Raw genomic sequence first — 11199 nt, 5'->3', positions numbered from 1 at the left:
AAAGTGCTATGCTTTGATCTGCACGAAGGCTCTATAGTTCTTTCTCTGCACAGTGTTGGCATTTTGCATCATGAGTCTTTTGGAATTGTCTTAGGTCATTGTATTGCTGAAAAGAGTAAAGTCAAGGGAAACTAGGTGGCACAGTGGATAGAGCACCTGCCCCGGAGTCAGGAGGACCTGAGTTCAAATCTGGCCTCAGACCAAACACTTGTCACTTACTAGCTGTGTGACCCTGGGCAAGTCACTTAACCCCAATTGCCTAAAAATTAAAAAAAAAAGAAAAGAGCAAACTCTATCAAAGTTGTCATTGCACAATGTTGTTATTACTATATGCAATGTTCTCCTGGTTCTGCTCACATCACTCGGTATCTGCTCATATCACTCAGCATCAGTTCACATAAGACTTTCCAGGTTTGTCTGAAATCCACCTACTTAACATTTCTCATGGAAGAATAGTATTCCATTACATACATTTACCACCACCTATTCAGCCATACCCCAACTGACGGGCATCCCCTTCATTTCTAATTCTTTGCCACCACAGAAAGAGCTGCTATCAATATACTGTGTTTTTTTTTAATGTGGGTCCTGTTCCCTTTTTTTTAGTTATCTTTTTGGGATAGAAACCTAGTAGTGGTATTATTGGATCAAAGGATAGGCCCAGTTTGGTTGCCCTTTGGTCATAGTTCCAAATTGCTTTCCATAGTGGGTAGATCAGTTCACAACTCCACCAACAATGAGTTAGTGTTGCAATTTTTGCACATCTTCTCCAACATTTATCATTGTCCTGTTTTGTCATATTAGAAAATCTGACAGGTGTGAGGTAGTACCTCAGAGTTGCTTTAATTTGCATTTCTCTAATCAATAGTGATTTAGAGCATTTTTGTCATGACTATAGATAGCTTTAATTTCTTCATCTGAAAACTGTCTGTTCATACCCTTTGACCATTTATCAATTGGGGAATGACCTGTATTCTTATAAATTTGACTCAGTTCTCTATATGTTTTTTGTTTTTGTTTTTTACAAAGCAGACCTTTATCAGAGACATTGGCAGTAAAAATTATTTCCCAGCTTTCTGCTTCCCTTCCAACCTTGGTTGCAGTGGCTTTCCTTGTGCAAATCTTTTTTGATTTAATCTAATCAAAATTATTCATTTTCCATTTCATAATATTCTCTATCTCTTTTTTGATCATACAGTTTAGGAAAACTAGTCCTTGCTCTCCTAATTTGTTTATGGTATCACACTTTATGTCTGAATTATGTGCACATTTTGACTTTATCTCAGAATATGGTGTAAGATGTTGGTCTATTCCAAGTTTATGTCCTATTGTTTTCCTGTTCTGCAGCAGTTTTTGTCAAATAGTGAGTTCTTATCCCAGAAGCTGGAGTTTTTGGGTTCATTAAACACTAGGTTACTATGGTCATTATCTACTATGTCTTGTGTCCATAACCTATTTCACTAATCCATTGTTTTATTTCTTAGCTAGTACCAAGTAGTTTTGGTGATTGCTACTTTATAATACAGTTTTAGATCTGATATAGCTAGGCCACCTTCCCTTGCATTTCTTTGCATTAATTTACTTGATATTCTAGACTTTCTGTTCTTCCAGATGAATTTTGTTATTATTTTTCTAGCTCTATAAAATAATTTTTGGTGCTTTGATTGGTAGGGCACTAAATAAGTAAATTAATTCAGGTAGAATTGCCATTTTTATTTAGTTAGTTTAGCCTAAACATGAGCAACTGATACTTTTCCAGTTATTTAGATCTGACTTTATTTGTGTGAAAAGTGTTTTGCAATTGTGTTCATCTAGTTCCTGGGTTTGTCTTTGCAGGTAGACTCTCAAATATTGAAAGATGTTTGCGGTAACTTCAAATGGAATTACTTTCTATCCCTTGCTGTTGGGCTTTGTTAGTTATATGTAGAAATGACAATGATTTATGTGGGTTTATTTTATATCCTGCAACTTTGCTAAAGTTGTTTATTATTTAAGTAATTTTTTAGTTGATTCTCTAAGCATACCATCATGTCATCTACAAAGAGTGATAGCTTTGTTTCTTCATTGCAAATTCCTTCAATTTCTTTTTCTTCTCTTGTTGCTACAGCTAACATTTCTAGTACAGAATTGAATAACAATGGTGATAATGGACATCTTTGTTTCATCCCTGATTTTATTGTAAATGCTTCTAGCTTATCCTCATTAAGTATAATGCTTGCTGCTGACTTTAGACAGATGCTACCTATCATTTTAAATACTTCACTTATTCCTATGATCTCTTTTTAATAGGTATGGGTGCTACATTTTGTCAAAAGCTTTTTCTGCATCTGTTGAGATAATCAAATGATTTCTGTTAGTTTTGTTATTGATATGGCCAATTGTGCTGAGGGTTTTCCTAATAGAACTAGCCCTGAATTCCTGGTACATTCTATAGTGCATTATCCTCATGACAAGTTGCTGTAATCTCTTTGCTAATAGTTTCTTTAAAATTTGTTTGCATTCATATTCATTAAGGATATTGCTCAATAATTTTCTTTCTCTGTTTTGGCTCTTTCTGGTTTAGGTATCAGCACCATTTTTATATCATAAAAAGATATTGGTAGGACTCCTTCTTCGCCTATTTTCCCAAATAGTTTGTATAGTATTTGAACTAATTATTCTTTGAATGTTTAATTGAATTCATGTGCAAATCCACATGGTCCTGGAGATTTTTTCTTAGGAAGTTCATTGATGGCTTACTCAATTTTATTTTTTCTGAAATGAGGTTAAATATTTTATTTCCTTTTCTGTTAATCTGGGCAGTTTATATTTTTTGTAAATATTAATCCATTTCACTTAGATTGTCATATTTGTTGGCATACAGTTGGGTAAATTGGCTCCTAATTATTATTTTAATTTCCTCTTCTTTGGGATGAATTCGCCCTTTTCATAGTTTATGCTAGTAATTTGGTTTTCTTCTTTCTCTTTTTTAATAAAATTAAATAAAAGTTTATTTATTCTATTGATTTTTTAAAATAAAATCAGCTCTTACTTTTATTTATTAGTACAATAGTTTTCTTAATTTCAATTTTATTAATCTCTCCTTTGATTTTCAGAATTTCTAATTTGGTATTTAATTGGAGATTTTTAATTTGGTCTTTTTCTAGCTTTTTTGTTTGCATGTCCAATTCATTGATCTCCTCTTTCTCTATTTTATTCATGTAAACATTTAGAGATACAAAATTTCCCCTAAGAACTGCTTTGGCTGCATCCCATAAGTTTTGTTATGTGGTCTCATTAGTGTCCTTCTCTTGGATGAAGTTACTGATTGTTTCTATGATTTGTTGTTTGACCCACTCATTCTTTAGGATTAGATTATTTAGTTTCCAATTAATTTTTAGTCTTTTTTTCCATATCTGTTCTTTACATGTAATTTTTATTGCATCACAATCTGAAAAGGAGATATTTAATATTTCTGCATTTCTGAATTGGATTGTGAGGTTTTTATGCATGGAATATCCATCTTTCCCCCTGAAAGATTATGCTCAGTGTTGAGTAGTTCATTCTTATTTGTAATCCAAGCTCCTTTGGCTTTCAGTATATCATATTCCAGTCCCTCTGATGGTTTAATGTAGAAGCTGATAAGTCCAGCATAATATTAACTGTGTCTCTGTGATATTTAATTTTTTTTCTGGTTGTGTGTAGTACTTTCTCCTTGACCTGATACTTTTAGAATTTCCTACAATATTCCTTGGAGTTTTCATTTTGGGATCTCTTTCAGGAGATGATCAGTGGACTCTTTCAATGACTATTTTACCCTCTGGCTCTAGGATATCGGGGCAATTTTCCTTTATAATTTCTTGAAAGATACTGTCCAGGTTCTTTTTTTGATCATGACTTTCAGATAGTTTGATAATTTTTAAATTATCTCTCCTGTACATATTTTTCCAGGACAGTTGATTTTCCAATGAGGTATTTTACATTTTCTTGTATTTTTTCATTCTTTTGATTTTGTTTGACTGATTCTTGATGTTTCATAGAGTAATTAGCTTCCACTTGCCCAGTTCTAATTTTTAAAGAAGTATTTTCTTCAGTTAGGTTTTGTGTCTCATTTTCCATTAAATGAACTCTACTTTTTAAGGGGTTCTTCTCTTCAATGAACTTTTGTGCCTCAGTTTACATTTGGCCAATTATGCGTTTTAAGGAGTTGTTTTCTTTAGTGCATTCTTTTTACCATTTGGCCAATTGTATTTTTAAGGAATTATTTTCTTCAGTCAATTTTTTTCCTTCCTTTTCCAAGCTGTTGACTCTCCCTTCCATACATCTCATTTCTTTCCTCAATTTTTTCTTCTGCTGCTCTTATTTGACTTTTAAAATTTGTCTTGAGCTCTTCAAAGATGATTTTTTTGGGCTTCACAGTAATTCACATCCCCCCTTTGAGGTTTCAGATGTAGGTATCTTGATAATGTTGTCCTCGTCTGAGTTTTGTCACCATAGCAATTTTCTATGGTCAATTTTTGTTTCTGCTTTTTGCCTATTTTTTTTTTGCCTGTTTCCTGGTGTTTAAAGTTGAACCCTCCTGCTGAAGAACAGGGGGTACTGTCTCAGGCATCTTGTGATTGGAGTCTGGTGCCTCTTCACTGGCTTTGTGTGCTGGGCCCCAGGTGATGGCAGCTGGAGGCTATTGGGTTCTGGCAGCTTACATAGTGCTGAGCTGGGGTCCAAGAAATGGTGTCTAGTGTGTGCTGAGGCCAGGCAGAGTTTTTCTGCATTTTCCCAGGCTTATACTGAAACAGTGGTCTGGCCTGTAGAGGATGCTTCCCACTCAGGGCTCTGCCAAAGCATGTATAGGTCCAGCTACTGGAAAATGCCTGTCTGTGTGGGGCTACGCTGAAGCATGGGGAGGTCTGGCCATTGGAGGAGCCTGCCTGCCTGTGGCTGCGCTAAAGCACAGGGTTCTCTGAACTGGAGTATGCTGGTTCCTCTGGCTATTCTAAGGAACATGAGGGGTCCTGGTGCAGGTCTTTGCCTGCTCCACCACACTTAGGGTTAAGATCTCAGGTTTGCTAAGGTGATGATTTCTGGGACACTTCCTGTATTACAATGAGCTTCCTTTTTACCTGAGTGAGAGGAACCTTTCTTGTCCAATCCTCTAAGTTTCTCAGGCTAAAAGACTGCTCCACACTGTCTTTCTGCTGACTCCACTTTTTCAGCATTTGTTCTGGGGCTCTATTTTATGGTTGCTCACAGGTGAATATGGGAAAGCAATAGTTATTTATTGCTTACTTCACCATCTTGGCTCCCAAAATCCACACCTCCAGTGATAGTTTCATAACAACATTCTGAACCTGGTTTATTGGAGATATGAGGGTACTACAGAAGGAAATTATAAAAAGTGAAGTTAAGAGAGGGATAAAACATGCTGAATTAGGTTTTAGACATGTTAGCTATCAGAGTTTGCCTTCAGCTCTGAAAGAGATATTTCTTTACACTTATTCACCTAACCCACTCTTTCTAGCTGTCCTCAGTCCAAGCCACTCAGTTTATCCAGGGTATTTTGCCATCTACCCTTCGAATCTCAAACCTCACAAGCCAACATAGTCCCTGCTTACACTTTCTTCCTTTTGATCTGGAAACAGTAATCAATTCAATACTACCATAGATTTAGAACAGGGAACAGTAATTGGAACCAAACTCCCTTCTGTAGCAACCCCTCAATATATCTGATGTGTCTGTCCATAAAATGTAAACATAATTATGCAGAGAATGTCCCACTTTTATCTATACCCATTGTGTAGCACACTATCTGGCATATAGTAAGCACTTCATGTTTTTTTTTTTGTTTTAATGAATTAAGCCATTATAGAGTAGAGGTTTCTATTTGCTATATATTTGATTTATGATCATGCTCTTAAAATAAAATTGTATCAGATTTGTCTGAGTCATAAAGATAAAATAAGGCATCAAAATCAACTCTTTGAATCATCTTTGCTCTTTTTAGTTCTTAAAATCTAGAAATTGACAGGATGGGTTTCAACCATCTACAGTAAGACAGACTAGGGAAGAGAAAGGATTAGACATTGCAAAATGAGGAAAAGAGAATGACAGTTACTAATATATGTATTTGAAACTCAGGACACATAAGTTAGGCCTCACCTTTAAAAGAAAACAGACACTAGCTAGATTTTCAGAAATGGTTATTTTGTTCAATCCAGCATTCGTGCCAAAGTTGACTCATAATTCCTCCTTAGTTATTGAGGTTCACATGTTTAATTCTAAAATAATATGCTGCAATTGCACAAATTATGCCTAACTTTGGGCCTAGATACTGTCAGGAATATTTTCAATCACATTTAGGAAATGATGGAAAAACAACCAATCTAAAGCATGTTTTGTAATTTTTCCCCCCAGTGTGTGTAATCACGAAGTTTTGAAAACTTCAACAGTAGCTTGCACTCATTAATTTATGCAGCAATAACAATTTTGGCATGAGGTTAGCACTGTAGGCCAATAAAACAGATGAGCAGGCGAAAATGTCTCTGGCTGAAAAGACAATAGGCCTCAGTGGGCTTCCTAGCAAAGTCCACAACTAATAAGTATTTACAAGGAGTGACTTTGACAACAGCCTCTTCATCTTTCCTTCTGGGATGTTTGGGCTTGAATTAAGCAACACTCCAAAAAATTTATGCACACCCACACACCCACACCCACACCCACACCCACACACACACGCACACACACACACACGAGTATGTATATATGTATGTATGTATGTATGTATATCTATATGTATATGTGTGTGTTTCTGTGTGTGTGTTTGTGTATATATATATATATATATATATATAGAGAGAGAGAGAGAGAGAGAGAGAGAGGAAGAGATGTCAGCACACATCCTTTTATTTTTAAACATCTTAATGAACATTTTTCTTTATCTAATGACTTTGTTTCTACTAAAAAGACTATTTATGTCCTCAGAACAAAGCAGCACCAAAGGGATACAACTGTAAAACAGGTAGGTTTTTTTTGTTTGCTTGTCTTTTTGTTTGTTGCTGTGGTTGTTGTTGTTGTTGTTGTTGTTGTTGTTCATCAAGGAGGACAGTTAAAAAGATTTATTCTTTCCACTAAGAGGATCTACATTTAATTTGAAAATATTCTGCTCAGTATGCTGTCATGAAGGTCCAACTGCCCACTTGCTGGTGCTGCTGTGCGACACGGGGGTGGGCCTTGGGGGTAGATCACAGTGTGGTTGCTGCCTCTGAGATGCTGCTGGAGAAGCACACAGTGGACCTGAGCAGCAACCTGGCCAAGGTGACAGCCAATGTGCTGCTGGAGCACCTGGGCAGCCATGCCATCTCCTCCTTCCTGATGGCACTAGAGTAGGTGCTCAAGACCTTGCTGGCCTAACTCAACGTGCAGTTAAATGGAGAGGAAGAGGAAGAGGAAGAAAATCATTTGGAAGTAGGAGAAATAAAACTTAAAGGCAAAACTGGGAAAGTATTCACAGTTAAACTTCCTATTCCCTAGCCGGAGTTGCAAGGATCCATGTGGTCCTTGAGACCGTCTTCACTCATGCTCTGCAGCCATATCCAACCCAGTCAGAAACAGAGATTGTGTTTTTTGAGGGGAACCATTATTTCTATTCACCCTAAACTAAGACACAGACCATGCATGTGAAGCTGGCCTCCTGAAAAGTTGAAAGCTATACCATGGCAATCCTACACTCTCTGAAGATGTGCTGAATTATGGTCCCTTCAAAGACATCTCTCCCTTCAGTCAGAATCTTTTTAAAGGGCATTATGAAAACAACAGCCCTTTCTGAACCATCACTAGCATGACCTCAGTCATTGAAAGTCTCTACTGCATATTGCAGTAGAGGAAATGGTACACTTAACACATATCAGGGCTGTTCTTAAAGGGCCCTTTTCCTGTTATGACTATCAGAGACAGGTAGACAGTGGGATTTCCTCCATCAGGTCTTTCAAGATCATACTCCCTGCTGCTGCTCAAGATGTTTATTATAGGGATGAGATTGGAAATGTCTCTACCAGACACCTTCTCATCCTGGATGACTGTGGAGTTGGAAATCCTCCCCCACTTTCCACTCCTTGGTGGATGGAAGACCTGTTACATTATTGGCTACAACCTTCCAAGCTATGAGTACCTACATAATCTAGGTGACCACTATGCCTTGAAGATGAGATTTGTAGACCATGTGTTTGATGAGCAAGTAACAGACTCTCTGACTGTGAAGATAATACTTCCAGAACGAGCTAAGAAAATCAGAGTGGACAGTCCTTATGAGATCAGCTGAGCCCCAGATGAGTTACACTACACCTACCTGGATATGTTTGGCCACACAGTGATTGTTGCCCATAAGAACAACTTGGTGGAGCGGCATATTGAAGACACTGTGGTACATTATACATTCAACAAGATCTCCATATTGCAGGAACCCCTGTTGTTGGTTGCAGCCTTTTGTATCTTGTTCTTCACAGTGATCGTCTATGTGAGGCTGGACTTTTCCATGACAAAAGATCCAGCTGCTGAAGCCAGGATGAAGGTGGCTTGCATCACTGAAACAGGTTTTAATTCTGGTCAACAAGAAATTAGGCCTGTACCATCACTTTGATGAAGCCATCAAAAAGTACAAGCAGTCGCATAATGTATTCGCTCTCAACAGTGGCAAGAAGACCTTGGAAATGGAGATTGCATCTCTGCAGTCCAGATTAATGACTGAGTCCTCTGATCTTTGTGGCAAAGTCAGTGACATCCAGAAACTAGACAGTCGGGTGAAAGGTCTTGTGCTGAAATCATCATTGGAAGCAGAGCGGCTGGTAGTGGGCAAGCTCAAGAAAGACACCTATATTGAGAACAAGAAGGCACTTTCCAGCAGGTGCCAGGAATTGGTCACCCAAATTGACAACATCCTGGACACTCTGTAACCTGCAGTGCTGCCTTTGCTACCTAGGAGCTGGTGTGGACCCTCTGAGCTCAGAACAGCCAGGTCTTGGGGGCAGTGGGGGGGCATTAGGTATGCTGGGAAGGATGTTGGCTGCCACATTTTTGAAGTATTGTATGTGTTTGTAAACATTGGTTTCTGACCCCTTGTTGTTGTCCCTAAGAGCAGTCATGTTAGGTTGAGGGTACTAGGAGTCTTTCTCTTCTGAAAACCTTTCCTGTGTTTGTTTAAATACACACACACACACACACACACACACACACACACACACACACACACATTCACTCTTTGAATTTTGAGGAACGCATTCTGAGTTTGTAGTTTTTTACTCCTCACATCCAGCAAGTGCTTATTATATGCCTGTTGTGTGCAAAGCCCTCTGAGTGTTGGAAGAGGTATAAAGCCACATAAAGCCTAGGATAATACTTGGAGTTTTCTAAACACTTTGATCTGAGCCCTTCTAGCTTTACACATTTGTGTTTTTATTTGGTTTTGTTTCTGTTTTTTTTTTTTAATTTGTGTGAGCCTAAAGTGAAATAAACCAGAGACTGTGAATGTTAGGGGAAAAAAAAAGAAAGAAAATATTGGTAATTTTTATCTTACGGAAATCATATTCTTTGCTCTTAAAACCTATTAACTTATGAAGCTAGATATTATCAGTAGTCAAATTAGTGTGACTATTACTTCTTTTGACTGAGTAAACACAGGTATGTATGTGTGTATATATATATTATATATATATGTGTGTGTGTGTGTGTGTATACATATATACATATACATATATTCAATACCAAGAATACACATGAAAACTGAAAACTTTATTCCTTAATACAGATGTTTGAAATGCTAATAATTATATTAATTTAGAACCTACGCCTTAGTGTGGCACTGAAATTGTAATAATGATTAGTTTTCTAAAGATTTACAAAGGGAGTGTTTAACCAACTGAAAACAACTAACTGTTTTCCCTATTTTAAAAAGACATAATAGCATACAAATAATAGGCTAATATTATATCTGAACTCTACCTGGCAATAGTGTGCTATCCAAAATTGAGTTACTATAAATGCTCGATAGTAGTACAACTATATTCATTATTAAATAAACTGCATTTCAGACCTTTAAATCAAACTGTCTTTTTCCCATGCAGTTCAAATTTCTGAGATTATTACTACCTTTGGATTTTGTGAAGCTATGAGTGCCCATTCCCTTCCAGATTGGTATACTAGAAACTTCTTCAACAGGGACTTGGGAAAGCCTATCTCCTCATGGTCTACTTATGCAACAGTTACAACTCTGATGTCGTCTGCTCAGTATAACACCTAACTTGTACGTTAATATGCACTATATAGAATTCAGAACTGGAAAGTACCTTAATGATCAAACACCAACAAAATTTACACCAACAACAAAAATAACTGATTTCATATAAATGTGATCTCCCAGAATTCTTTATGTACCTTAACTCATTGGATTTTTTAAAGAACTCTGTGAAGATAAGCAATATCATTCCCTTTTGGCAGAAGGAAAATGAGGTTTTGAGAGGACAAGTGAACATTTAGTGTCATGTTGTTGTTAGGTATCCAAGGCAGGATTTTGAAGTCAGAATTCTTGGCTTCAAGTCCAGCACTTTATTGATTACCCTTAATTATCTTGCAGAGTAGAAAAATCAAGTAAAGAGACACTGTGACTTGTCTGATTTTACATACATAAGCAGAGCCAAAGTAATTTAATAATAACAAAAAGTCAGAACAGTGTTTGATCTGAATTGTTTACAATGAAGCAACCAGAATGCCTGAATTTGTATCTGAAAGTAGACAAGATCATGTGGGAACAAACATGATATTTAAAACTAGGGTAATCTGTTGTTTTAGATTGTTCAAACTACTGTTAATTGAGTACAAAAAATGATTTGGACCAATTGTTCGTGAAGAGTAAAGGGGCAAAGAATCAGGCATTTGACCAAGGTTACATCTACAAAAAAATTTTTTTTTTTATGTATATGGAGCCTATTTGGAAAGTTTATAAAGCTACCAGAGAGTATGTAGGGAAAAAAATCTTCCAAAATAATCTCATTTTAAGTGAAATACAGTAGCTGAAAGAAATATAGACTTATGTTGTGTCTAGTCCATTGCTGACCTTGTGAGTAGGCTAGTTAGTTTTCCTAATTCTTAGGATAATGGCATCTACTGGGAGTATGAATTTAGAAAGAAAGAAAGAAAGAAAGAAAGAAAGAAAGAAAGAAAGAAAGAAAGAAA

The 11199-nt window shown here is 36.7% G+C and overlaps 1 pseudogene; it reads left to right on the top strand.

The window, feature by feature from the left end:
* Positions 1-7152: 7152 nt before the first annotated feature.
* On the top strand, positions 7153-8924 carry LOC110203140 (dolichyl-diphosphooligosaccharide--protein glycosyltransferase subunit 1 pseudogene; annotated as a pseudogene).
* Positions 8925-11199: the final 2275 nt, after the last annotated feature.

This window comes from Phascolarctos cinereus, unplaced genomic scaffold (assembly GCF_003287225.1).
Source record: "Phascolarctos cinereus isolate Bilbo 61053 unplaced genomic scaffold, phaCin_HiC Scaffold_726;HRSCAF=1367, whole genome shotgun sequence".
In the NCBI taxonomy this organism is placed as follows: domain Eukaryota; kingdom Metazoa; phylum Chordata; class Mammalia; order Diprotodontia; family Phascolarctidae; genus Phascolarctos; species Phascolarctos cinereus.
Note: the sequence above shows the minus strand (reverse complement) of the source record. Positions and strands in the feature narration are given on the sequence as shown.